This window comes from Alligator sinensis, unplaced genomic scaffold (genome assembly GCF_000455745.1).
Source record: "Alligator sinensis unplaced genomic scaffold, ASM45574v1 scaffold512_2, whole genome shotgun sequence".
NCBI lineage: Eukaryota > Metazoa > Chordata > Crocodylia > Alligatoridae > Alligator > Alligator sinensis.
In genome coordinates, this window is record NW_005842182.1 from 876,416 (window position 1) to 904,077 (window position 27,662).

The window sequence follows — 27,662 nt, forward strand, 5'->3', positions numbered from 1 at the left end:
AGTCATTTGTTTTGGCTGAGTGTTGGTTGACTTGCAACCATGTACCAAGGTAATAGAACGTGTGACTTCAGACTTATTTATTTGGTGAAGGGTGGTATGTGGACACTCTGTATTTCAGAATATAAGTAGCTGCTGTCAAAGAGGACATGCCTGCATATGGAGCTCTTCCTAAATAATTCCATGTGTGCATGTTTTACTCTAGAATAAGTGCTTCCAATTAACTCCTTGTTCAAAACAACTCCAGATGCAGAAAAGCCTTAAGGCTTGGTTTACACACAGGCTTTGTAGCCATTTACATATGTTGGTTAGGAATATTATGTTTTTTTTTAACAAAAATAATTAAAGCACAAGATTACGTGGTTATAATGTGCTTTATACTAGCATAGCTTATTCCATATGTCAGGGCCACACCACTGACTTCTGGTAGAAGGGATGTGTATGTTAGGGATATGAAGCACAAGCTTTTGTAAACTGATGAAGTGAGCTTCAGTTCACAAGAGTTCATTCTATATTTTATATAGTATGTGTGTATGCAATTATACCCTGCCCCCACCACACACATGCTTTGGTTAGCCTATGAGATGCAAATCTACCCTGCCTTCTACTCAACTTCAGACTAATACTGCTAATTACATTTCTCCAATATAGTTCTTAGTTCTTAGAAGAAGCCTTTAATGTAGACACAGTTGCACCAGCAAAACAGTATCTGTTGGTTCGTTCACAAAAAATGATTTTCCATACAAGTACGAAGTGCAGCTAGGACAATATAGTTTTGACCTTCCCAGAAACACTTTGCTCATCTGTTGTCAGCATATAGCCATACTGGCAATGCTTTCCTGATGCATACCATGCTGTAACAGGATAAGTTATATGACTAGATAAGCTGTATATAGCATATGGTATGGTGTAAATACATCCACACTAACAGGCTGTACTGCTTTAACTATAGTTTCAAAGCTGCATACTTAAAATGGTATTAATGGCATAAATTCTGTCCATTGGCAAGATCTAACAAACAGATTTCAGGTAAAATGGCTTTGGGCGGTATTATTGTGAAAATCAGATCATGCATTGAAATAGCTAAACCGGTTCAAGCTTATTTTGAGTAGACCTGCTCTAAGTCCTCTTATGGCATAAGAAAGTCAGAACCTTAGTCTCTTTGTTTGTATTCAGTTGTTTAATTATAGTTTGGATATGATTATGCGACAGTTTTCATTACAATTTTATTATAAAATATAAACCTATTTTTTAGTTTCACCTACAGCACTTACAGCCTCATGGCTGCTGTGTGAGAGAGTAAGAAAGTAACAGTAGAATCGCATCTTACACGGGGGTTAGGTTTTGAAGTCGGCGCATAAGGTGAAAATCATGTAAGGTGAAAATCGGCGACTATACACGGGGTGGAAGGGGGGGCGGGGCTTGATTTTTGCACACGGCACTGTGCAAGAGTTGCATTGTTATTATCACAGCAGTGAAAAGGGCAAAACATGAAAGGTAAAAAGAACTTAAAACAATGAAAAGACAATTGGAAAATCCAATCTTTCAAATTTAAATACGATTAGATCTCCAGTGTGGTAGAGGCATGGAAACGAAGCCCAACCCCTGGACCAGGCCCCACTTCTCTTCAGTTTGTCTCCACATCAAGGCAGAGATCTACTTTGGGTTGCCTCATGGTACAGGAGACTACAAAGTATCACCAAAAAGCTCTTTACTAGTAAGTGAAGAAATTTAAACTTTAAATTGCCATCATTAACTCACCTAAATGACTGCTAAATTACTCCTTGAAAACCACCTCTGAGAATTCTAAAGTGGTCATAATCACAATGACCGTACTTAACCTCTTCACACCATCTCCTGGAGGCGAATAAGCACAGAAGGACACATCTACACAAGACTCTACAGCACAGCAGACTAATTTGCTGTGCAGTATAACATCACCGTCTACATGTGCGTGGCAATTAGGGCACAGTACACTACTTTGCTGCTCTGCCAAATAGTCCCATCAGATAAAAGTGGTATCCGGCAGTACAGTAAATTACTGCACTTAAATGCATGTGTGGACGGTTCCGTTAGGATTAGTTTGCTTCAGCGCAAATTGAAGCAAAGTATATTCAGTCGCATTAATTGCACACGTAAACACATCCAAAGAGATTTAATAACAGCTGGTAACAACTTGCATCTTGCAAATTAATCCTTACAAATTTTTATATAATCACTGTAGCTGCCTAAAGTCACCAAATAATCTGGTGGGAGTTGTTATATACAAATTCATTATGCTTCTGTTACTGAAAGGAGTCCTTCTGTTAAAATTCTGTTTCTTAATTAATACTACATTGAGTACATTGAAAATACTAAACATTTCCAATTTTTCATATGACACCAAGCAGATAGTCTGTATTAAATTATGAGTCCTAAAAAGTCTTTTAAAACTAAACTTAGGTTATAATTGTAATTTGATCCCTTCAAATGTGTGTAACATATAGTATCTACAGACTATTTTTAGAAAGTATAAAAAGCAAAGGATTTTTTTTTTCTCCCCGTCATCTAGGAAAAATTAACCAGATACACCATAAGCAAAGATGACCTTTCCAGAAAGGTCATTGAATAGGGAAAGGGAAGATGATGTACTTGCCTGTGTCTGCATTGCCTTTTGCCTTTTTCTCTTGCATAGTCTTTTACTCATACACCAAGTGTCTTCCATTATTTATAGAACTAGCAGGATTTTGCAGCCACCTGCAAGCCACCCAAGTGTGATTTTGCAGTCACAAATATAAATAAAAGGGAGAAAGGACATTAAGAAAATGAGAATTACACAGAGTCACCTGGCATGAAACAACTCATAGAAATGGTATTTGGACAGGATGGAGAGGTTCTACATCCCTCCTCTCTGTTACTACTACCAGCAATAAAAGGAAGTTAGGGGTAGAAATAGATGTCAGCAAATGAAGCTGGTCAGCTGTGCTGGGACACATCCCTGGGGTGTGTCTCTAAGAAGGGAAAGTCAGGTAGGCACTTCTAGGCTAAGTACGGACAGTCAAAAAGTCCAAGGCTGAATTGATTCCATCTTTGCAGGTTAGTCTAAACTGTGTAGATTGAACAGCAAGTGAACAGACATTCACTTTTGATTCCAGAAATGCAGTCACATGCCTGCAATAGCCCAGGTCAGAAGCCAGGGGGTGCTCTAGCATCCCTCTCTGCTCTGCTGGAGCAGACAGCTTGGACCAAGGCTAGCCTGCCCACCCTGTGAGAGGGGATTTGGGAGGAAGGCGCAAAGCATCCTAGGATGCTGAAGGACTGTGAGTTCACTTGAATCTGGAGGGGATCTGGCACAGAAGTTCAACAAACCAATTTAACTTAAATCAGTTAAGTCTGCTACTACCTCCATCCAGGTTTATTTAAAACCAATTTTGGCCATTTTGAAAGTGGTTTATGTGCCCTGAACTTCTGGTGTGTTACAGATTTGAACCGGTTTCTGATCACTTATACCGGTTTATGTGTAATTTCTGTCCCTAGCCCTAGGGTTTCAGGGGCCTTATCCTTCATGGAAATTCCCAGGATCTACAGGAATAAGCCCCCCTCGACTCCTGAGTACCTGCCCAGAGTAGCTGGAGAGTGCAGGTAGCTCTACATTGCCCAGGATCTCCTGCGCTAAATAGCAGCACAAATGAATACCATCTTTGTGGCCACAAATTTGTGTTGTGATGTGGCAAGGGGCATGGACAGCTGTTTGCTTAACCTCTGTGCTGCCACAATAATGTTTGTGGTGGCACAAAGGCAATGAAAGGCGACATCTGTTTCCACCCAAAGTCTCTGATCCATCTGTTTACTGCTGCACCAAAGAAGCAGATGTGCTACAAGCTGTAGCCAAGGGTATACTTGTAAGGAGTTAAGCAACTATTTAATAAAATGATACAGCTGTTTGTGTACCAAATTATGAAGTGGTGATTGCATAACCTCTGAACAAATGCAGTTGTTAATAAAGCCAGATGATTTATGTACCAGAGCTATCTATACAGTATATAGTATTTATACTCTTATATAGTAAAAGCACTACAAAGACTACATACCTGATAACTAGCTGGATGTCAATTTCTAACCTTAGAAAGTTCTTTGCTACTGATTTCACAGCAGATATTGCTGTATCTTGTAACTCCAGTACACTAACAGAATATGTCCATCAGAATGCTGCTGTTTTAACTCAGCAGCTACAATATTGCTCTGTTTTTATTCACCTTTTCATAAGTTTTATTTTTTGCTGAGTTACTTAAGTTGCTCTGTCCGCTGGAAAAATATATTTACAAATTCCTTCAGTTTTACAAATGGGAAAGGAAACCTCAAAACTGCCCAATTCCACTTAGTGTCTCCTTGGGGCTCATATCCTTACAAGCCTTTCATGTTCAGGGCATTACAAGAGTGGTAGCCGTGGGATTTTTCATGCTGGCCTTAAAATGAAAAACCTAATTGCAAAGCAGTATTTTTCTTTAGTGGCGGTGAATTTTCTTTTTAACTTTATTTACTGCTCAAATCAAGTGCTCCTGAAACTGAGTGAATGACATTATACTATATCACACACTTTTTTTAACCCTATATACTTCTATCAGATTTTGTGTCTTAATACGTGGTGTCTTATTATGGTAACTTATTGTCATGCAGCTGAATCTTGAAACAAAGGTTAAAGAAAACTAACCAGTCCCTGTTTCCGCAGGATTGGATAGATCTGTAACGAACCGTTTTGGAATGGTTTCATTATTAACTAGACTTGATTTTTGCCACAGTTAGTTTTTCTGTTACTCCTCAGAAAAACAGAGTCCTCCTCAGAGCCAGTGTCTATTCCTGAATTCTCTATCTTCCGGTCTTTCATTATTTATTCATTGCTTACCACCTTGTAAAACAGGTTGACAGGTTTTTGCATGCTTAGTAGGGTGCCTTCAAAGCAGACAAAATTAGGCTATAGCTCCCTACTATTTTGTATACTTTTCTTACGTGAAGAATTTGAGACTAACGAACACATTGCAGGCTATTTATTCTACAATATAATGTTTGACAAAGGACAGTACTTTTTGCTTCAGAGGACTATGCGAACATAGGGTAGAGGTGTGTCCACTTATAAGTGTCTTGTTACTAATTTAATAGAAAGGTCTCATTATCCACATAAATATCCAATTACTCTTTGAATCCTGCCCCATTCCTGGCCTCACATTGCCTCGTGGCAATGAATTTCACATGCTAACAGTGTGTTATATAAATGTAACCCTGGGCGCGACACTACCCACCCCTTCACCTGAATAGTGGGATCCTGGGGTACCCAGTAGCCAGTGGCCCCGTCCAGCTCCCTGGGTAGCTGCTGCAAGGTCCCTGAGCACCCCTTACAATCAAAAAACCTTGCAGACCATTAAAACTATTTACAGAATTTAATTATTTACAAGGTAACATATAGCCAATGCAATAGAACAAATGTTACACTGCATGACTTGGTGATGGTGGCTTAAGGGTTAATGCTTCTTGGATACACATTACACTAGGGGGAGGGATACAAATCAGCCACAATAAATAAGGAACCAATAAATAAATACATTGACACTCCAACTAATAAACCATCAAGAACTTATTTACAGTGTAACTTGTAAGACCCGGTGTGCCCAGCCCCTGGCAGGGCATACTATTGTTGCCTGCATCTGTGTTCCTGGCACAGGATCTGTGGGCAGTCCCTGGTGCTGGCGTCCCTCCCACGAGCTCCAGGGGTCTCTGTGCAGCAGGCAGTGGCTCCTCCCCTGCAGTCCCTGCAAGAACTGACTCCTGCCCAGACCCCTTCCCTCCCTTCCCTGGCTCAGCAGGGACCAGTGTCTGGGCTGTAGGTTGTAACAGCACAGTCTCACAGCACCCAGCAAATGCAGGCCCTGCCTACCCTGGGGCTTCTGGTGGCTGGAGCAGTCCCTGCCCCTCTAGCTTAGCGCTCCCTCCAGCACCCTGAGCCTGCCCCTCCCCAGGGCCTTCTCACTCACAGGGGAAAAAACAGGGCAGTCTCCAGCAGTCTCCCCCTGGCCCTGCATCCCCTCCCCTGCTGTGCTCACCCAGCCGCACTGGGGCTTGTAGGAGGGTCTTCCCAGGCTCAGAGTCTCCTCACAGGCAGCTCCTCCCTCGTCCTGCCCCGGCAGGGCTCCCAGGGGAAGGGAGGGAGAACAGACACAGCGCAGCACACTCTGCTGCTACTTCTGCAGGGTGCTGCCAGGGGCTCTCAGAGGGACGGCCCTGGGGAGATCCTTTTCCTGGTCTCCAGCCTGTCTCTCACCCCTCTCTCTCCTTTGTTCTCCCTGGGAAAACTGCTCCTCTCTTTTAACCAAGCCTCTCGGCCAATCCCAGGCCAGGACTCTTCCGGGCTTTTACTAGCCCCTGCTAGGGTTACATCACCCTTTCCACTTCCAAGAGGGCTACCTCCAAAACAGTTTCACTCACCCTTGGGGCAAACGGTGTACCTCCTGGGACAAACTCCGTCTCTTTGCGCTCTGTCCCTCTGCAAGGCAGCCCTTTCTATTCCTTCAGGTGGGTCCATTTTTAATGCTGCTACATAAAACATTATTTTCTCCCACCTGCTTAAATATGCTGTCTTCTATGCCACTGAAGGTCCTCTTGTTGTGTATTGTGAGAAAAGGTACAACAGAAGTGCTCGTCTTTTTCTGTATTATTTTTATCATATCCTCACTACTCTTTTCTTCTTCAAGATAAATAATCTTCTAGCCTTTATCCTAGTAAGCTTCTGAACTCATTCTACTTCTGCTTTATTATTTTATTTATATGGAGGTAACCACAGCTGAACTCAATTTCTGGACACAAGAAATTAATTAGTACTATGAATCAAAAGCATACACTTTAGATTCCTTCTGTCTGCACAAAATACAGTATTCCAGTGCACACCCATGGCTACTTCGGTATTTGGTGATCTGGAGTTATGTCTATTGCCAAATCTTCAAACAGGTCATTTGAAAAGGGCCTTGCCATGTAAAGCAAAGGCAAATAAATTAAAGTACAAGTCCGATCTTTCCAGGCTCTAATTCCACTTCTATCAGATTGTTACTTTCACTAATTATCTTCTTATTCAAGAATTCATCTACTCAAAAGTATAAAAGCATGCTATAGGGAAGTTGCCATGGTGATTCCTAGCTTTTCCTTGGTGCTTTAAAGGCTTGATTATAAAACCCGCATTATATCACAGTTCCTTCTCTTCTTTTTTGGAGTCCCTAGAACAAGTCTCACATGAGTTCTTATCACAAGTGGTGTGCAACAGGGCTAAAAAAACTCGGTCAGCCATGTGGCTTGGCTGTTGCACCATCGGTCCAACCAGCTGGGGCACTATCCCTGATACATCGCGTGCTTCTCTTGTGAAGGTGAGAGCAGCAGACTGGTGGCACGACTGATGTCAGAGACGCTAGAGGAGAAGGCTCAGAAGGATTCCAAGGCAGTTGAAAGCAGCTGTATGGACAGAGGAGAAAGCTGCAAGCCACGATGCTAGTCAAAGAACCAGATGCCAGAAGCTCAAAAGGAAGCATTTAGTCTTTGCTGTAAGATCATCCTGCCACTGCCCGAGGGGAAAGACATTGTGAAGGTCCAAGTAATGAAATCTCTCAGATAGAGTGAGAAGATACTGTTGTGTCCCTTTTGAGAGACTACTGCTTTATCAAAAAGAGTCAGTTATTTGCTGCCAGTTGTAAGTGAACTGTGTTACTGTTACTGTCTAGATCAGGGTTGTCCAACTGACAGCCCACATGTGGGGTTAAACTGGAGCCCCCAGGCTCCTGGTCTGGGCACTGCTTCCCCCACTGCTCTTCCTGCCACTGCTGCCAGAGTCTCTGGGCTCTCCCTTCCTCCTCCAGCTCCCACTGCCTGCCCCCATAGTGTGGCCTGTGCAGTGTGTGGCAGAGGCTCTGCAGCCCCCAGCCACTCAAAAGTTGGACAGCAGTGGTCTAGCCCAGTGAGGGCCGACATTTTTGGCAGGCATGCCACAAATTAGCCCCACATCCTCCCCAAGCTCTACTACAATCCTCCCTCTTCCCCTGCCCAATCAGCTGTTCTGGGTTCTGCTCCCTGCCTGTGCTCCTTTCCCCATCTGCTGCTCTTCCTGCTTCCTATCCTGTCTTCTGCTGTGCTGACTGTCCCCTCCCCAGGCTACCGTGTGCTACACACAGACACTGCCTGTGCCACTTGATGACCCCTGGTCTAGACAGACTTTCTCTTTTGGTGGTTCACACTCATGAGCCTACAAATTCCCAGTGGACTTTTAACTTTCTGTACAACAGAAAATTCCTGGCATCTGCATTCTGCTCCACTGAAACCCATTTGCTTTTTATGGCTGTCCATTATATAAAAATGTTCTGCTGAAACTGTAGGGGGAGGAAGGCCGGGGTTATCGGTGCGTAGCCCCCACAAACTTTTCACGGCAGCAGCAGCCCCACAGCGCTGCATTCCACAGTGCCCAGCGTTGCTCGGCATGCAGCCGCTCCTCCACCGCCACATACAGCACCAGCATGTGCCGGGCCCGCAACAGCCCTGCGGAAGGGAGGATGGGGGTCAGGTGGGGCTCAGCCCCCGCAAATAATGTTTTCCCCCACTGCTCATGGCTGAAACTAGAAAAGGGGATTGGTGTAAACAGAAATACACACACACACACACACACACACACACACACACACACACATATGGGGGTGTGTGGGTGTGTATGTGTGTGTGTATATATATATGTATGTATGTATGTATGTATGTATATTTGTATATGTGTGTGTGTATATATGTGTATGTGTAGCAGGCTTACCTTTCAGAGTTTGGGTTGAGTCCCAGGCTTGAGATCCTGCTGTTTTAATTGGTGGAGCCCATCCACCAATAACGAGGCAGCAAGAGAAATAACATCATGCCCCTTTCCTGAGGGGAAGGGGAAAAGAGCTGCCCCGGACCTGATTGAAGACTGCAATACTTGGGTCTGGAAGACTTCAAGGGCAGAGCCCTGTAGCATATAAAAGGAGCTGTGTGCCCAGCATGAGGGGCAGATGCATCAGGGACAGAGAAGAGAGAAGAGCGGGGCTTAGAAAGCTGAGGAGAGCTGCTCAGCAGGGTGAAGCAGTAGCCCAGGAATAGCCCCTTAAGACTTCCATCAGCAGAGAGTGGGGGACAGCTCCAGCGGTTAGGCTCTCGGTGCACAGCACGGTGCACGGCATCCAGACCCTGGGAGCTGCGTGAGGCGGCTCGGGTCTGCAACCTTTGGCATGCAGCCAGAGACACGGTGCACAGACCGGTACACGGAGCAGGATCTTTGGAGCCCCTGGGGCAGCTCAGGTCCTCAACCCCCAGAGCGAGGCTGGGAGCTCGGTGCAGGAGGTGCTGCACAGAGGGTGAGAGACCCTGGGAGCTGCTTGAGGTGGCTCAGGTCTACAGCTGCTGACACGGGGCAGCACCTCAGTGCAGATGACACTGCCCAGAGGGTCTGGGAACAGACCCATCCCCAGTGCTGCACAAGGCTGTCCAGCCCTGTAACTCCTAGCACAAGGTGAAGCGCCCACTACACACAGTGGTGCACATGTCCCTAAGCCAGGACAGCGGCAGCAGAGTTAGGCGGCCGGAAAATCTGGCGGGAAACAGAGCTTTACCTGGAGAACAAGAGGCAACCCTCTGGGACTGTGGAGTAGTAACTTACCCTGGAGAGAGGGACCCCACAAGGGAGGGACCCCCTGAGGGTTGCAAAGGGGCACTATGTGGGCCGCTCCTGGGTGATAGTGGGGTAGTTTAGGAGTCTTTGGGGTCTTCCTCTCCTTTTTCTTTCCCCCCACCTCCTTTCCTGTAGTGGTACCTTGGGAGTGGGGCCCCTGCCCTGGAGGGCACCCAGGTAGTCTAAGAACTGCTGATTATATTTGTAGACTGTGCCTTATAGTTTATGTGTGTGTGTATATATATATATATTATAGGGGGGGGGTGTTTAGGCCCTTCTATTAATAATATATATATGTATGTGTGGTTTTGTTTTTTTTGCACTGATCTGCTGACTTCCAGTCAGGTGTTGCGATTTGAGCTGTGGATAAATGGGCTGAAGCTAAATTTCTCTTTCCTCTTTTTTCTTTATTGTTGCCTACTAGTCAAGCAAATTAACGCTGGGCTGTTAAGAGTTTCTTAAGCTGTAGAGATACCATTTATTCACTGCACATTGAGTTTGTTTCTTTGGGTTTGCAACTGAATTGGATAACTTCGTAGCACTAAATAATAGGATTACACTTTCATAGAACAGGACAAATAAGCCAATATACTAGCAGCAAGGTAAGCCAAGTTCTGCATCAGCATCCTTCTTTTCCTCTGTGTTCAGTCAGCCTGTCACTCAGCAAAATACACGTAAGTGCAATTCCATTACCAATCTATTTGTTCTTTTTAGTGGTGCTGCTATAGCTGTGCACATGAGAAAAGCAAGGAAGTAACAGTCAACAACAATACCAAAAAAGGATTTACAGGCCACGTCCACATGAGCATGGACGTTTGTCTCCCCAGGGCCAAGAAGCAACGGCACACCTTGTGCTGCTGCTTCTTGTCCCTGGACAATGCCTGTGCCACGAGCCCTCTGGTGCATGGCAACTTACCCCAGGTGGGGTAAGGGAGGCTGGGGCCAGCTCAGGGCTGGCCCCAGCAACCTTACCTGAGGTCCTGGGGGTCTCTTGGGGCTGCACTAGTAGCAATCCTGCTGCTCAGAGCCTGGCAGCAGCTGGAGTCTGGTTCCAGCCGGCCAGGCTTCAGCTTTGGGCAGCGTGCACTGCCCCTGCGTGCACCACTCCACTTTTTTGTGTCTGGGTTTTTTTTATCCCAGGATCTCCCAGGCACAGAAAAGAGCTGAATGTGCAGTACCACATGGCCTCGGCTAAACAATCAAACCACGGCAGACAGAAGAACCAGGCTCTAAAACACCTTCATTGTTCATACTTTTCTTGACATGTAAGGCCTAAAAATGGACACAGTACTCCAGATGAGGCCTCACCAAAGTTGGATACAAGAATCATTTTCTTTGACTTGCAAGAGAATAACATCCCAGGATCCTATTTGCTGTTTTTATTTTGCAAAGAGACCACACAGTTGGTTCATATTCAACTTACAGTCACTCTAACCTCCAGGTCTTTTTTTGCAATGCTTCAACCTAGCCAGGGTTTTAGGTTGTAGCCGTGTTGGTCTAAGGACATAGGCAGACAAGATGCCTTGAGTGAATTTGATATCTTTTATTAGACCAACCCAAATAGTTGGAGAATAGTTATTAAGCAAGCTTTCGGGTTCAAAAACCCTTCGTCAGGCTAAGGAAGCTTCAGCAGTTGGTGTGAGCTCTTCCTGGATGGAATGAAAAGTAAAGAAGCCAGCGGCTGGGCTGGGCTGGGGAGTCAGTTGCCAGGCAGATTTTAATGTATCAAAAATCCAATGTCTATGTTTAGTCCATGATCTCTAGTATCCAGGAGGTTGATGAAATGGAGTTCATAGGCTCGTCTCTGGGAAGTGTTGTGTAAATTTCCCTTGAGGATCAGGACTGAGAGATTGGAGAGAGAGTGGCCCTCCTGTGAGAAATGTGCCCCCACCGGTAATTGGGTATTTCTGTCTTTGATAGATTTCCGGTGTGCGTCCGTTCTGGTGCGCAGATGGAAAATATGTAGGAGAGACTAAACAACAATGAACACACACCGGAAATCTATCAAAGACAGAACTCCATTTCATCAACCTCTTGGATACTAGCCCCTGGCTTCTTTACTTTTCATTCCATCCAGGAAGAGCACACACCAACTGCTGAAGCTTCCTTTGCCTGACGAAGGGTTTTTGAACCTGAAAGCTTGCTTAATAACTATTCTCCAACTATTTGGGTTGGTCTACTAAAAGATATCAAATTCACTCAAGGAACCTTGTCTGCCTATCAACCTAGCCAGTCATTTCCTAGTCTGTATTTGTGCATGCACTTATTCTGTCCCAAGCGCAAGTCTTTGAAACTCAGTATGGACAATCGCATTTGACTAATTTTGGGCCTTGTTCCAGTTTATCAAGGTTTATTCTGAATCCTAATCCTACCCTCCAAGGCAGGAGTGGCCAACCTGTGACATGGGTGCCAAAAGTGGCATGGCGTGTGTAGTACATGACAGATCAGGGAGATGGCAGGAAGCAAAAAACAAAGCAGCAAATTTGGCAGGGAGCACAGCGCTGGGAGCAGAAAACTGGGCAACAGATCAGGCCAAGAAAGGGAATTGGGGAGGGTGCATGGCTAATTTGTGTCATGTCTGCCAAAAAGGTTGGCAGCCCCTTGCACGTGTGCTAGAGCATGGCTCACTGAGGCCATTTCACTTAGCATGCCACAGCTGGCCTGGACTCTGGGCAGCTGCCACCAGCCACATAGCCGAGGATGCTTGCAGCAGGTGGCCAGGAGGCTGTGAGCCCAGCTGCAAGTAGCCCAGGCTCCGTGGCTAGCAATACCTGCCCAGGAGGCTGCAAGCAGCTGCACTGGGCTCCAGAGCTCTAGCCAGACTCCATGGCAGTGGCAGCTGTGGCTACGTGTGCACCTCCAGGAGCACAGCGGGGGAGGGGTCTGGAGCAGTGCAATTCAAGCCGTTCCCCTGCAATCCACCCAGACGTGCATGTGCTGCAAAAAAGTTGCTGACCGCTGCTCTAGGACATCCACAACACTACCTAACTTCAATAATAAGATTCACAAAGTCTTATAGTTCCTTCCAACCTTTCTTCTGTGTTGTACAGGTAAGAGCAAATACCCTGCTTACCTGAATCCAAGATGGGGCTGAATTTAAAAGAACCCCCTCCCACCCCCACAGTAATTAGATTCTATACATGGGGAAAAATGTTTTTAATTATAAATGTTTCCATGTATAGAATCTAATTATTGGAGGGTCATCTTAAATTTGCTGCTCCCACACCACCAGCCCTGCAGCAGGGAAAGCAGTGGCAGGGAGGCAGGCATTAGGGGGCAAGGCAGTGAGGGAAGCTGGCCGAGGTAGGGGTGGTGAAGCAGCTTGCCTCTGCTGCCTCTGTCCCCTCCCCACAGCTTCTGGCTTTCTGTCCCCCACCTCCCTCCTGCAGCCCCTGCTCCCTTGTCTGTACCTCCCCCCACCGTCCCCTTTCCATTAGCCTTGCTCCAGCGCCAGCAGGCTCCATCCCTGCTCCAGCCTGGAGCATGAAGCATGCTCCCAGCCCAGCTCAAGAGCAGTGTCAGCAGCATAGCTGCTACTGGGTCAGGCTGGGGCCATGCTCCATGCCCCAGGCTGGAGTGGAGATGGAGCCTGCCAGTGCCAGAAGAAGTGTAAGTGGGGAGGGCCAGGTGGGGGGCCCGAGGCTGCACAGTGGGGATGGGCAGGCAGGAGGGCAGAGGCCGTGTAGGGGTGGGTGTAACAGAACCGAGCCCCAGGGCAGCCATGATGCCCCCTGGTGGCCATGCAGCTGCTGCCCCACTCCAGTTCCTTGGGTACCCTCCCTCTCCTCTCTCCCGCCATGCCTTGATGGAATTATTTGATTGTAAAGAGAGGGCTGCTCCAGGGTCCCAGAGTGAGCCCTTATCTATTCTTAGGCCAGCAGGTCTCTCCTAGACCCAGCTGATCTTAGTCCTGTTCCTCAAGCACAAAGTGAAGCCCTCCTGGCTTTGTCCATGCCCCAGGGCACCAGTTGCCTTGAGGGCTATTCATGGCCACCTCCTACCCCTACAGCCACACCCATCCCTCACAGATGTCACTCGGTTACCAGTTACTCCCTTGTATAGGCTTCGACCTTCGTAACCTTAGCCTACTCTGGCTATAGACTGGTAGCCTAGGCCCACTGGCTCTGGCCTGACTTTTCAATCTCAGCCTCTCAACAGCCCCTGGCTACCTGCCTTGCCCCCCTCTGAGCTCAGGCTCTGGCCCTCTTGGCCTTAGGCTGCCCCCATTGCCCACTCTTGGCTCAGGCCCTGGCCTTCTTGGCCTCAGGTTGCATGTGCTCAAAAACTAGTGTCCCCCTTTGGCACCCCTGTGGCTCCTTTCCGCCCCCTACCAGCCACACCCAGTCCTCTGGTATAAACTAGAACCAAAATGTAACCCCACTGGCTGTATAACAAAAAGAAAAACATCCCTATATTAGGCCAATAATTTCCCTCTTAGCTCTAAGTCCCTCTTAGCTCTCTACTTGCATCTCTCAGGGAGAGCTTGTTTGCCAATCAGTCCCTCTCTGCAGCTGTCCTGCACAGGAGCTCCTCTCCCTGATGCCTGCTGGGCCAGACTGCCTGCCTATTCCCAGGCACTGGCCTTGTGTGCCTCCAAAGCCCTGCACCTTCCTGTCAGGTGACTCTCCAGCCACCAACATGGGTCTTCTTTTTGGCATGATGACTAGCCTATAATGTGCTGTTTTCCCCACCTGGAGACATCCCTGATGCAGCTTCTCCCTTAAAGTAACATAGGGGCAAAGGTCGGGCAGGCAAGCAGCAGGTGTGGCTCTGGCCCCAGCCCTGGGTCAGGGTCAGGGTCAGGGCCAGGGCCAGGGCCAAAGCAGCAGTAGATGCTTGTTTCCCCACCACCTCATACTCAATTCCAAGACCAGGGGCTGTTTCCCCCCAGTGCTAAGTAGATACAGTACATGTAAATGCCAGATAAAGTACAACAAGCTCTAGGGAGACTCCTTCACACGAGTGATAGTTGACACTGCAGTGTAATTTTTGTGGTCATGTCCCTTGGAGATGCATGCTACAATCCCCTCACATAATATAGTTTCTCACTGGATTCCTTCATGAAAGTTAATGGTGCTGCTTTCAGTTTTTCATCATTTGCTTCTCTGGGCTAGAAGAAGTAGTGTTTAGACTAGGGACTAAAGGTAGCCACACTTCAAGCATGACAACCCAGGGACCTTCAAAGAAAGACAGATGTTCCATATACATGGACCAGCTTCCATGGATGACAGGATTGTACAGGCCCCCAGAAAAGAAGATAATATGATGATACAAAAAAGCCAACCACTGTAGGCTTAAGGTCTTGTAACCTCAGCAAATAGCTTGTATACATGTCTGTGCAGGAACCAAAGAGGAAATGTAAAGTTATTTCCAGCATCAAAAATGATTTTTTATTTATACTATTCCCTGTTCAATGATAAAAATGCTCACAGTTGCTGGGTCTCCATGTGAACAGAGACACCATGTATATATGAAAAAGATGGCATTCATTAGTATACACTGCTCCAGCTGTTGGGACATGAGAAACTGAAAGAGCAAGAAAGATATTTCAGGATTCTTGAACTCAGTGAAAACTTGGCTTGGGTGAGGACTTCAGAATCAAGCTAAAATTGCAGATGTGGCAGTTTCAGCTGGGATCTTTCGTTTTGTTTTTCCATTCTTTCTTTTTCTCTAGCAAAGCTTAGGCACAGAGAGAAGGATTTTCTCTCTTTTTTTTCAGTTGTTCTAGGGATATTTGTAGTGCTTGAAAACACTTGCTGTCAAAATCCCAAGTCTTAAATAACTGTTTAAAATTTTTCAAAAGTTGCCTATTCTCTGTACCCTGGAATATATTCATAGAGCATCAGGAAATTTTCCTGAAGCAAAAAAATAAAAACAGAGACTACTGTCATTTCATTCCAGCGTGGTTTGAGAATATCAATTGATTATTTCTCCCACTATCCAAAAGCTTAATTTTGTTTATTTTAAGCTCAGTAAGAATACATTAAATTGTCTTAACCTTGTACATTCCAGGAATCATAGAAATAGTATTACTGTTATCCTCTACAGTAGGCATGAATTATTATAAGCAGTATTGCAGTTTATGGTGCATGTACAGTGCCAGAATAACAAGTTTTTTGGTAAGTATGTTTAGATAATATGTTGGTCATGTTAAGAACAGGTTAAATTTGACATATCTAAACAGAAGTGATATATTAATAATAATAATCTAATTGTTGTTTTCATACTAATAAATTAGCACTGTTGCATTAATACAGAATAGCTGAAGTCTTGTATTTTTAGGCTAGGCACAGACATTACACATAAACCAGTTTAAGTGATCAGAAACTGGCTTAAACCTGTAACAGAACAGATGTTCAGTGTACATAAACCAGTTTGAAAATGGCTGAAACTGGTTTGAGATAAACCTGGTTGAATGTAGTGCAGGTTTCCCTCATTTTATGCAGGTTCTGTATGTGCAAATTTGCTCTTATGCGATGACCTTTTTTATACAAAAAATTGTTACAGTAAAAGCTGCGTTAATCGGCACTTCATTAACTGGCATGCTGTATTAAATGGCATGCCAGTTGACGCCAGTCAACGCAGCAAAAGGGAAACCGGAAGTGGGACTTCCTGTTTTGTCGAATCTCACAGCCCGGGGGAAAGCAGCCTGCATGGAGCTCCTCTTCCCTTTCCCCCGGCACACTGACATCAGGGGAGGGGTGGGAGGGGTGACACGGTTAATCTGAGATGGGGATGCGGCAGGAGGGGCATCTTTGCCCGACAAGGTAAAGACGCCTCTCAAATAACCAGCACATTTGGTTATCCGGCACCCCCCATTTCCCATGAGTGCCAGATAATGGAGCTTTTGCTGTATATGCAAGGTAAATTCACTCTTATGTGATCAGGGTGGTGGAAGCCTGCAGTCAGCTGCTTTGTGCAGTGCATTGTGTGAGTGACACATGCCAAAATATAGTCTCCATGTGGATCTGTGCTTCTCACTCGATGTCTGCGACACGTGTTTCTGTAGTTGCCATCCCCATTATGGTAACATTCACCACCACCCTATGCTTGTGTGTACTGTCTGCTATTGGTGAGTACCAAAATTGTCTTGTAAAAGTCATAGAAGTGGGTCTGTGGGTCAGTACAGTCAAGTTCTTGGAATGTATCCTTATTTGTCACATTGTAAAGTGGGTTCCTGTTATTCACTGCTTTCCAGGAATGCATGTACAGCATAAAGCGAGGGAAACTTGTACCAGACTTAACTGATTTGGGTCAAACGGGTTTATGCAATGTCTGTCCCAAGCCCCTTCCTGGTTTAAGTTAAATCAGAGTCCCCCAGAATCCCAGATGCTTTGCTGGGTGAAGCTCTGCTCTCTGCTGCAGCCCAGCAGGACTGGCTCCTCCCCACTGCTCCCTGGCTGCACCTCTGGCAGAGACTGCAGACACAACAGGATCTGCCTGGCTTCCTTCTGCTTGCTCTCCATCCCCTCCACCACTCTCTGTTCAAACAAGGATTCTCCCCTCCCCTCTGCCTTACACATGTACCTCTCAGCATTAGCTAGCAGATCACATGCTGACTACCGTCTGTGCTGTGGGAGACGGGACAAAGGCAGACAGGCTTTTTGGAGCTAATCAACAGGTAGCTGGTAATGTCCTTCCTTGGAAAAGCTGTTTAAGAAGAGCTTGAACTAATGGAGAGAAGCTGTTGTTTTCTTAGTGGGTTGATAAACACTGAGTTAGGGGTCATAAACACTATTATCAGCTCCATGCTGGGCTGCCCCGGGGGGTGGGGGTGGGAACCCCTCCCTAATTAGAGCATCCTGATCAGCACTATGGAAGGGAAGGCTGCTGTAGCTTCTAGACTGAGCCACTGCAAGCATGTGCCTGAATTTTTTCAGTCCAGAGGGGATGTCTGTGCAGTTACAAACCGGTTTAGCATAGCCAGGTTAGACTAACCTGTAACAATTGAATAATTTCAGGCTCAGACTTTTTGAATGTCTGTCCCAAGCCTTATTGTCAAGATGCATGGTTTTTAAAGTGTCCATCGCTGTACTATCCAGACCTACTGTAAGGTTATATTTTCATTGTAGGCTGTAGTTTAATATGAGGCATACACAAGTGACAGAGAGTCTTGTGGGAAAAATCAAAATGGGTATAACACAGGCTATCTTATTTAGATGCTCATACTCTGTCCCTTACTGTGATATATGAGCACCATACGCTATAGCAAAGCTTAGCTTTCAACTTTTTTCCTGGGGCCACAACACTGCACAGCCAGGCAGAGAATTCCAGCGACCAAGGCAATGAAACTCCATTCCTCCTCCTCTAATAGTAGAGCCCCTCTGCACCTGAGCTAACAGAAAAGTGGGTGTTGCAGTAAGATAGAGAGCACATGCAAATGAGCAGTTCTGACTTTGTTCAGCATTGAATGGAGTTGTGTGTATATATACTAGTTGGCTCATTAAACACTCTGTGAATTAGATAGTGCTCATCCTCGAGTTTCAATGGTAGCACATCTTCGAGTTTCGCCTTTCTGATAGTAGCACAACAGGTCTGTGACTTTGTTATCACTGTGAAGTGCACCCAGCTGATATAGATTTTCAGAGCAATAGAACTCAGACTGTCCTAAAACAGAAGCATAGCTTCTGTCAGATCTCAGGTGAAAGCAATTTTTGTAGCAAGAGAATCTGAGTTCTGCCACTGGAAATTTCAATGTGGCCATGATGTGTAGCACCGTAATAACCAGGGACTCTTAGAATGCCACCACGTTGCACATAGTCTAAAAAAAGGTATGTTAAACAGTGCAAACACATTGCATGCTGTGGCATTAGAAATAGGTGCATTATTCACAGGCAACAAAGCCACAAATAATGTAAGCAGTTTATCCCCAACATCTACATCATCCCATTCTGTATTATGTTTATGGCATATCATTTTAGGAAGGAATTTTAGCAACATCATTTTAAAAAAAAATAATGCAGCTATTTTCCTTATCCTTTCAGCTATAAACCCAGGTTGCCTTAGTTACCTAGGGTGTGCAGGTATCTGAGTGACAGAAATAAGTGCCAATATATTTATACAAGGAGGTTAAGTATCTAAAATACCTTTTGCACAATTTATGGATGTCGTGATTGTGAAGTCTGCTAGCCTGCAAACTCCCAGTGCTAGAAACAGATACTTTGTATTGCTGAAAAGGTTTAAATACAGTCATCCTATGAGGTGTTTCAGGATATGAAACCTTAAATTACTAATCCTAAAACACTGGAATTCCTTAGAAACAGCTGTCTCCTATTTGCGCCATAAGCCATGTAATTTTAGTAGGGGATAAAAATAAATACTTTTGTAGCTCAAAGTTACCAAACTTCTGAGTAAATTCCAAGTATGCCCGGGAAGATAGGCTAGTGGGTCACGCATAGTCTATCATGGAACTATGGCTCTAGTCACACCTGTGGAAGTAGAATGTGTGTATGCGTTATGCGCGCGCGCGCGCGCGCACACACACACACACACACACACACACACACACACACACACACACACACACACACATATATGAAATAACCTTAACTTCTTACATGGTTCTTCCCCTCCACAACCAGGCACTGTTGCCAAGCTGTAGTATTTCTTGTTTCATCACAGAAAATTACCTTGATATCCAAAAAATCTGTCCTTTCCTCTTGTCTGTATGTCTGAAACATTGGTCTTTGCCCAAATCATCCCTTAACTTTGCTGCTTCACCTACTTTCTCTCTCTCTCTCATTTCCCCAGACTACAAAATAAAGCCATCCAACATGTAGTTAGTAGAATAATCAGTCCTCCATTGCCTTCTTTATTCCTATATTATATTCAAATGCCTGATCCTTATCTTCAGTCCTGCATAGCTCTGCCCTACATTTTGTCTTGTGACCCTTTATGCTCCCATTTGTCCCTTACTCTAACTCAGTGCTCATTGCTGCGTTGCTGATTTTTCTCATGCAATTTTGATTTTTTTTGCATATTTTTTTCATGCTTTTTATATTTCTTCTTCATCCCTTATCTGGAACATCCTTCCAGTTTCACTCCTGCCTCTACTCAGGTTCCAGTTATTTGCTGAGCTAAACTCTGCTTTGACCACTATCCTGAAATTGTTTGTTCCCTAAACTAATACAGAAAGTTAAAATAAAAAAAAATCATAGATTGTAAGCTTGGAAGAGACCTCAGAAGATGATTGGATCCAGCCCCCTGCACCAGGCAGGAAAGAAAGCTGGGGTCAGGTGACCCCAGCAAGATGACTATCCAGTCTCCTCTTGAAGATTTCCAGGGTAGGTGATTGCACCACTTCTGGAGGGAGCTTATTCCAGTCTGGACACCCTAACTGAAAAAAAGTTTTTCCTAATGTTGAGCCTGAAATTAGTCTTCTAGGAGTTTGTGGCCATTACTCCTGGTTCTCTCCAAAGGCACCCTGGTGAACAGTTATTCACCAAGCCCCTGATGTACTCCCCTGACGTAGCAGTAAACTGCTACCAAGTCCCCTCTCAGCTTTCTCTTTTTTAGGCTGAAGAGTCCCAAGTCCCTCAGCCTTTCCTTGCATGGCTTGCCATGCAAGCCCCTAATCATATGGGTAGCCCTTCTCTGGACTCTCTCAAGTTGTACCATGTCCTTGTTAAAGGGCGGCGCCCAGAACTGGATGCAGTACTCCAGTTGGGGTCTCACCAGTGCCGAGTAGAGCCGAAGAATCACCTCCTTGGTCTTGCTGGAGGTGCATTGATCGATGCATGCCAGAGTATTATTTGCCCTGCTGGCAACAGAGTTGTCTTGCAGGCTCATATTCATGCTGTCATCTATTATTACCCCCAGGTCTCTTTCAATTGTAGTGCTTGTCAGGTTGTCGTTGCCAAGCCTGTAGGTGTGCAAGGGATTGTTCGTCCCCAGGTGGAGCACTTTACATTTCTCGATGTTGAACTTCATCTGGTTCTGACTCGCCCAACTTGCTAGCCTATCTAGGTCCGCCTGTGTCTGTAGCCTATCTTCAAGCATGACCACACTTCCCCATAACTTGGTGTCATCTGCGAACTTGGCCAGTGAGCTCTTTACCGCCTCATCCAAATCCTTCATGAAGATGTTGAAAAGTACAGGAACAAGGACTGACCCCTGCGGGACACCTCTGCCCACTTCTTGCCAAGACATACATCTGTTCATTAGGACTCTCTGGGTCCTACCCTACGGCCAGCTTCATACCCACCTAACCGTCTCGCAGTTAAGCGCACCATCTTCCAATTTTCTCATGAGAACATTGTGGGATACCAGATCAAAGGCTTTTTCAAAGTCAAGTTATACAATATCTACCACTTCTCCCTTATCCAGGTGGCGAGTCACATAATTGTAAAAGGAGATGAGGTTGTTTAGACAAGCCCTGCCTGCAACAAAGCCATGCTGGCTGTCATTCAGAATCATACCTTCTTCAAGCCTATTGCACATAGACTCCTTAATGACTGTTTCCAGGATTTTTCTAGGATAGACGTTAAGTTAATTGGCCTGTAGTTACCTGGGTCAGTCCTCCCTCCTCCCCTTCTTGAAGATGGGCACACCATTGGCCCTCTTCCAGTCCTCGGGGACCTCTCCGGAGTGCCACGAGTTTTGGAACAGTTTTGCCAGCGGCTCCTCAATGACATTAGCCAGCTCCTTCAGCATGCTCGGATGAAGTTCATCCGGTCCTGCTGACTTATATATGTCTAATTTCTTTAATTGATCACACACCAGTTCTACCGCAATAATAAGGAGGCAGTCATTTCTACCCTGCTCATTTTGTACCCTATCTGGCATGATTTTCCCAGTGATTTAATTTGCCAGGAGCCATAAACCTCTTGATTTGTTTATGTTGTAGCTTTGCCCTTCCCATTGTCCTAAACTGTTTTTTGTTCCTTTTGTCTTGCCAAGCACTGTAACTTGTCTTGTAACTTTTCTGCATAGCACAGTGCAGATCTATAGCACTGTCTAAATTAATTCTGTATGCAATCCTATACTAGTGAATGTGCAATTATAAAGCATGACTAGATGCAGTGTTAATGGGCTAACGGTAACACATGAATAGTTCCTGTGATGAATAGGCAAGTTTAAAGGAATTTTTTTTCAACTATTATTCCTAGAGTTCAGTGAGGTTTTTTGTTTTTTTTTCAGTTAAATATTTTATTCACTGAAAAATGTAGATGTGGTTGCCTGGAACCATTAGCAAATTTCTGCTGAATTAAATGAAAACTTTCAATCAAAATTGAAATAAAGAATTTCAGACAGGTCAAAATACTTAATAAAATCATAGGAAAATAAGAATGGAAGGGACCTCAGGAAGTCATCTAACTTCCAACCCAAGCAGCAGCAGCATTCCTGTCTAAACCATTCCAGTCAGGTGTCCATCTTTTTAAACTTCCAAGGATGGAGATATCACAACTTTTCTACCTGCTCTGTTCCAATCTTAAGCACTTTCTTAGGCTGGATATTAAGAACTTCCTCGCTAAATTTTCCTTTTGTAATTTAAAACAAATTACCCCTGTGGCTACAGAGAATAATAGTCTTTCACTGTTCTCTTTATTACCTTCAGATATTTGAAGACTGATATCAAATCCCCACTCAGTGTTCTCTTCTTCAGCCTAAAGAATCCCAGTTCTTCCAGCCTTTTGTTATAAGCCATGTCGCCTAGACCTTCTCTAGACTCTGTCTAATGTTTCCACCTCTTTCTTGAAGCGTAGGACCTAAGTGAACATAATAATCCAGAGAGGCCTTGTCAGTGCTGGATAAAGTGGAAGAATCACTTCCCTTGACTTGCAAGTGATGGTCATATTGATACATACTAGCATACTAATGACCGGGGATCCTGGTTTTCCATGATAAAAAAATGCAAATTCTCTGATAAAAACCCAAAACGCTGTGATTACAATTAAAGGCCCACCCACAGCCCCCTGGTTAATAGAGCATGCCAGCTTGTAAGGTGCCGGTTAAGGCAGCTTTTACTGTACATGTGACATAAGTTTTGCTTTCAAGAATTTGAGGTCGATTTTCCCCGAACCCCATGCACCTATCTCCTTGAAACTTGGCAGGCTTCATGCCCTCAGAAGGGGCTACCATTCCTGCAAGTTTCATCCACATCAGGCCAGAAAGGACAAAATTATAGGCTGTTTCGAGCTTCCCAATTATAGCCTATGAGCGAAACATCAAAACAACGACACTGTTTCAACAAAATGAAACGGAACAGCGGTTTCAAGTCAAAACAAAATGCTGTTCCATTGAAACATCGAAATGCAAGTCGAGATGGGATGGTGCCATTTCACACAGCCCTAACAGACACCATGTTTTTCTGTAAGGTTAATTGTAAAGACTGTATTTTTGCAACATGTCTGCACACTCCAACAAGAATGCCACAGGAGTGGCAAAATTGGGCAAAAAAATGGAAACTTCAACTAGCTGAGCTGCTGGGGACTTGGAGGTGGCATTCCTACCACATGGTCTGAGTATTTATGTAGAGGGCCAGCCCTCTCATACTACTCTCTCAGCAGTCAGATTGTCTCTTCAAGAAACCGTGGTAGCATTGTCTCCTCTTTTCCTTCTTGATTAGACCATCCATTCTGAAGGAGAAGTGTTAGGTCTGAAAAGTCAGCATTAACTTCAGCACAGATGCAATACCTAATAGAGTAGATTATTATGGTAATTTAGCATGTTGTTTCTACATGCACTTTGATAGTGGCAGTGGAGGACTAATGCTACATTGTCTGTCTTTCCCCCGTTTTTTTCCAAGAGGTTAATTGAAAGCATTATAAAATGAAGACAGCCTATAATGGCATGTAACAAACTAATTCTTTCAGAGGAAAATGAGCTTTCATACAGCCTACTTCATCAAATGCTATGAATGGACTTGTAGAGAGCAAGGGTACTAACTATAAAGGAATAAAATTATTTAAAAACAACAGGCAGGAAAAGAGGGAGGAAGTCCAGGCTTACTGCTTTTTATATTTCTTCCGCCATGCTGTGAGGAGATAGCACAGCTCTTTATTTGTTTACATGAATGTTCCCATTCTAGAAAACAGAAAATTCTACAGAAATACTTGAATTCTGCAGGTTCTCAATTCCTGTAGATTTGAGTTCTGTTGGCTTGCTCAGGACAAAGGTAATAAAAACAACTTAGCAACCATGTATTCAGAATGAAAGGAAAAAATAAGTTAAAGATGGTATCATTTAGGTAGGTATTAACGAGTTTCAGAAACAGAAATTGTGAGAGAGTTATTGGTATGTTCGTGTCCTTGTCCATCAAGGGAGCGATCCTCAATGCACAAACTAAGTCTATTCCATCTTGGAGGAAAGGCAGCAAGAGGGCACAGCAGCCCCCCTGGCTCTCCAGGGACCTAGCAGACCTCCTGAGGCTAAAAAGAAAGGCCTACAAAGGATGGAGGATCAGAGTCACCTCCAAGGAGGATTATTCTGCACTGGTCCGGTCCTGTAGGGAGCAGACCAGGAAAGCCAAGGCTGCAACTGAACTCCAACTAGCTTTGAGCATCAAGGACAATAAGAAGTCCTTTTTCAGATATGTGGGGAGCCGGAGGAAAAGCAGGGGCAACATTGGACCCCTGCGATGGGAGTCACCTCCTGACAACTGATGCCCAGGAAAAGGCCAACCTATTAAATAGGTACTTTGCGTCGGTCTTTCATCAGTCCCATGGGACGCCCATGCCCGCTACGGGACAGGGAAGTCCGGGTGAGGGTGATCCCCTGCCCTCCATTGATGCTGACTTCGTGAAGGAACATCTTGAGAAACTGGATACCTTCAAGTCAGCCGGCCCTGACAATCTTCACCCCAGGGTACTCAGGGAGCTGGCGAGCATCATAGCCCAGCCTCTAGCACGGATCTTTGAAAACTCTTGGCGCTCTGGTGTAGTGCCCGAAGACTGGAAGAAGGCCAACGTGGTGCCTATCTTCAAGAAAGGGAGGAAAGTGGATCCGGCTAACTATAGGCCCATCAGCCTGACTTCTATCCCGGGGAAGATCTTAGAAAAGTTTATTAAAGAGGCCATCCTTAATGGACTGGCCGACGCCAACATCTTAAGGGATAGCCAGCACGGGTTTGTTGCGGGTAGGTCTTGCTTGACCAATCTCATTTCCTTCTACGACCAGGTGACCTATCACCTGGACAAGGGAGAAGAGATTGATGTCATATATCTTGACTTCAAAAAAGCCTTCGATCTGGTGTCCCATGATCGCCTCTTGGAGAAACTGGCCAATTGTCGCCTTGGGTCCTCCACGATCCACTGGCTGGAAAATTGGCTCCGGGGTCGGACCCAGAGGGTAGTAATCGATGGAAGTCACTCATCGTGGTGTCCTGTGACCAGTGGGGTCCCCCAAGGCTCTGTCCTTGGACCCATACTGTTCAACATCTTCATTAATGATGTGGACACTGGAGTCAGAAGCGATCAGAACTGGCCAAGTTCGCCGATGACACCAAACTTTGGGGCAAAGCATCCACACCAGAAGACAGGCAGGTTATCCAGGCTGACCTGGACAGGCTCAGCAAGTGGGCGGACGAGAATCTGATGGTGTTCAACGCCGATAAATGCAAGGTTCTCCACCTTGGGATGCTTCTCAAGCGAATCCCGGGACGTCATTCTCCCCTTGTACTCAGTCTTAGTGAGGCCGCAGCTGGAGTACTGCATCCAGTTTTGGGCTCCACAATTCAAAAAGGATGTGGAGAAGCTTGAGAGAGTCCAGAGAAGAGCCACGCGCATGATCAGAGGTCAGGGAAGCAGACCCTACGATGACAGGCTGAGAGCCCTGGGGCTCCTTAGCCTGGAAAAGCGCAGGCTCAGGGGAGACCTGATGGCCACCTATAAGTTTATCAGGGGTGACCGCCAGTATCTGGGATGACAACTAGGTCGAATGGTCATAAACTACTACAAGACCGTTTCAGGCTGGACATAAGGAAGAATTTCTTTACTGTCCGAGCCCCCAAGGTCTGGAACAGCCTGCCACCGGAGGTGGTTCAAGTGCCTACATTGAACACCTTCAAGAGCAAACTGGATGCTTATCTTGCTGGCATCCTATGACCCCAGCTGACTTCCTGCCCTTTGGGCAGGGGGCTGGACTCAATGATCTTCCGAGGTCCCTTCCAGCCCTAATGTCTATGAACATGAGACACTAGAGCCCTATTTTCAGAGGTGTGGAGAGCCAACCATTCCACATGCCTTTATTTGGGAGTATGAGTGCTCAGGTCCAGAAGAAAACAGACAGTTTGTCTCAGAAAGGGATTCCATGTGATTTTTAAACAATGTAAAAGATTCTAAGGCCATAAGTGTATCCACATTGGTCCTCTTAAACTGAACTTGTATGGAATCTAGGTGCCTAGGTTCCAAAGAGGACTCCAAACTGGCTCTGCTCCTGTGGCTGCGGCACCTCCATTTTGTACTGCAAAAAATCTTATGCACTTTTATTAAGGCTTCTATCCGTGCTCAGAAGTGATTTGGTTTAATCATATAAACCTCTAACTTCCACCTAAGTACCTTGAGGGATCTGATCTCTCTCTCTCTCTCTCTCTGTCTCTCTCTGAGAGTAGCAAACACAAGTCATTTAATTGCTCATGACTTGCCCAAGGCCAGTAGAAGAATAGAAAATAGAATTCTGAGCTTCTCATTCATTGTTTTCTTTTTGTGCTCACCACTAGAGATGGCTGTATTTGATTTTAAAAGTTTTACAAATGACATCTTTGTTGTGGCTTTTCAAATTGGACATTCTTCAAATTTTGATTATGATCAAAACATGAAAAAAGTTGCAAATTCTAAAGTGTTGACAAGCGCACATAGCCTTTTAAAAATGTTGTTTGGCGTCTATAACAATGGTCCTTCCTGGTAAACAAATGGAAATGTTTTGCTCTTTTAAGAACAGTAATGCCCATGTGTATGTAATGGAGTAAATTGTTCTGTGTTGCAGGGAATGAAAAAAAACTAAGTTGAATATTGCCAATGGAAGACAATAATGTGTATTCATTCAGTTAGAACTCAGTAAAGAGGCCCTTTTCAACTTCTATTGCTCCTTTTAATATATGGAAGTGACTAATCTTGCCAAGAGTCATTTTTCCACGCTTAGATGAATAAAAAGCAACAGTGTGTTCTATTAGTAACCAAAATCCTTAAATAAAATTAAACTACTTTGCAAGGGAAAATGTTGATTTTCTTTTTTTTTGGCCGGGGGGGGTCATTAAGGCTGCCTACAGATGTTAAAAGTTAAAAAAAAACCCAAGAAAAAAACAAAAAAGATGCTGTACTTTAAACTCGGTGTACCACTGCACTAAGCCCAGTGCACATGCAAAAGAGGCACTGCATTAGTTGGACCCAGCTTACTCAATGTCTGTATAAATCATGCGCTTCAGCGGGGCTTTTCAAGAAGTCCTGCCGAAGTGCCCAATCTATACAGACGTTATGGAGGCGAGTCTAACTAACATGCTGCCTCTTCCACTGAAGTGCAGTTTGTTTAAGTTTTGGGGGGTTTTTTTACATGTCAGCACCCTACATGTTTACAGTAGTTTATAGTGAGATGCCAAATATAAGAGTTTATTTCTGCTAAGTAACTTGAGCTGAATGAGTGACAGAATGAAACCTATCAGTAAAACTACTATCATTACACATCATTAGATTTATCATAAATTGGGTTCCTTGCACTATATTATGAATGGGATTTTCAAAAATGCTTAGCTTGAACTAACTCTGGTTCCTGTCAGTCAACAATAAAACTTCCATTGCTTTCTGCAGGAGTATAATGAGGCCAGTAGTCAGTGTTCTTTTAAGTCTTACCCTTAACGTCCAAACTGGTCACTTTTATAAGACAGGACTTAAGGAGTAGGCAGGATGGTTAGTTAAGGAAAGGAACTCTAATAAGACTGGTCACAGATACTCTACCCCAAACACTTGGGTCATATCTACATTGCCAAGTGTGCTGAGAAGGACCCTGGTGAGACACAGCATGCCCTCTTTCTTCCTGT

The 27,662-nt window shown here is 44.9% G+C and overlaps 1 protein-coding gene across 2 annotated transcripts in view; it reads left to right on the top strand.

Moving 5' to 3' along the window:
* Positions 1-27,662, top strand: part of MFAP3L (microfibril associated protein 3 like) — a 50,071-nt gene that overhangs the window by 8,234 nt on the left and 14,175 nt on the right. Inside the window, exon 1 of one of the 2 annotated variants that reach the window (XM_025207127.1) lies at positions 1,652-1,714. The exons of the other annotated variant lie outside the window; for it this stretch is intronic. The gene's annotated coding sequence lies outside the window, so the exon portion shown is untranslated. Of the gene's footprint in view, positions 1-1,651; positions 1,715-27,662 lie in introns of those variants that run through there. 2 annotated transcript variants of the gene reach the window in all.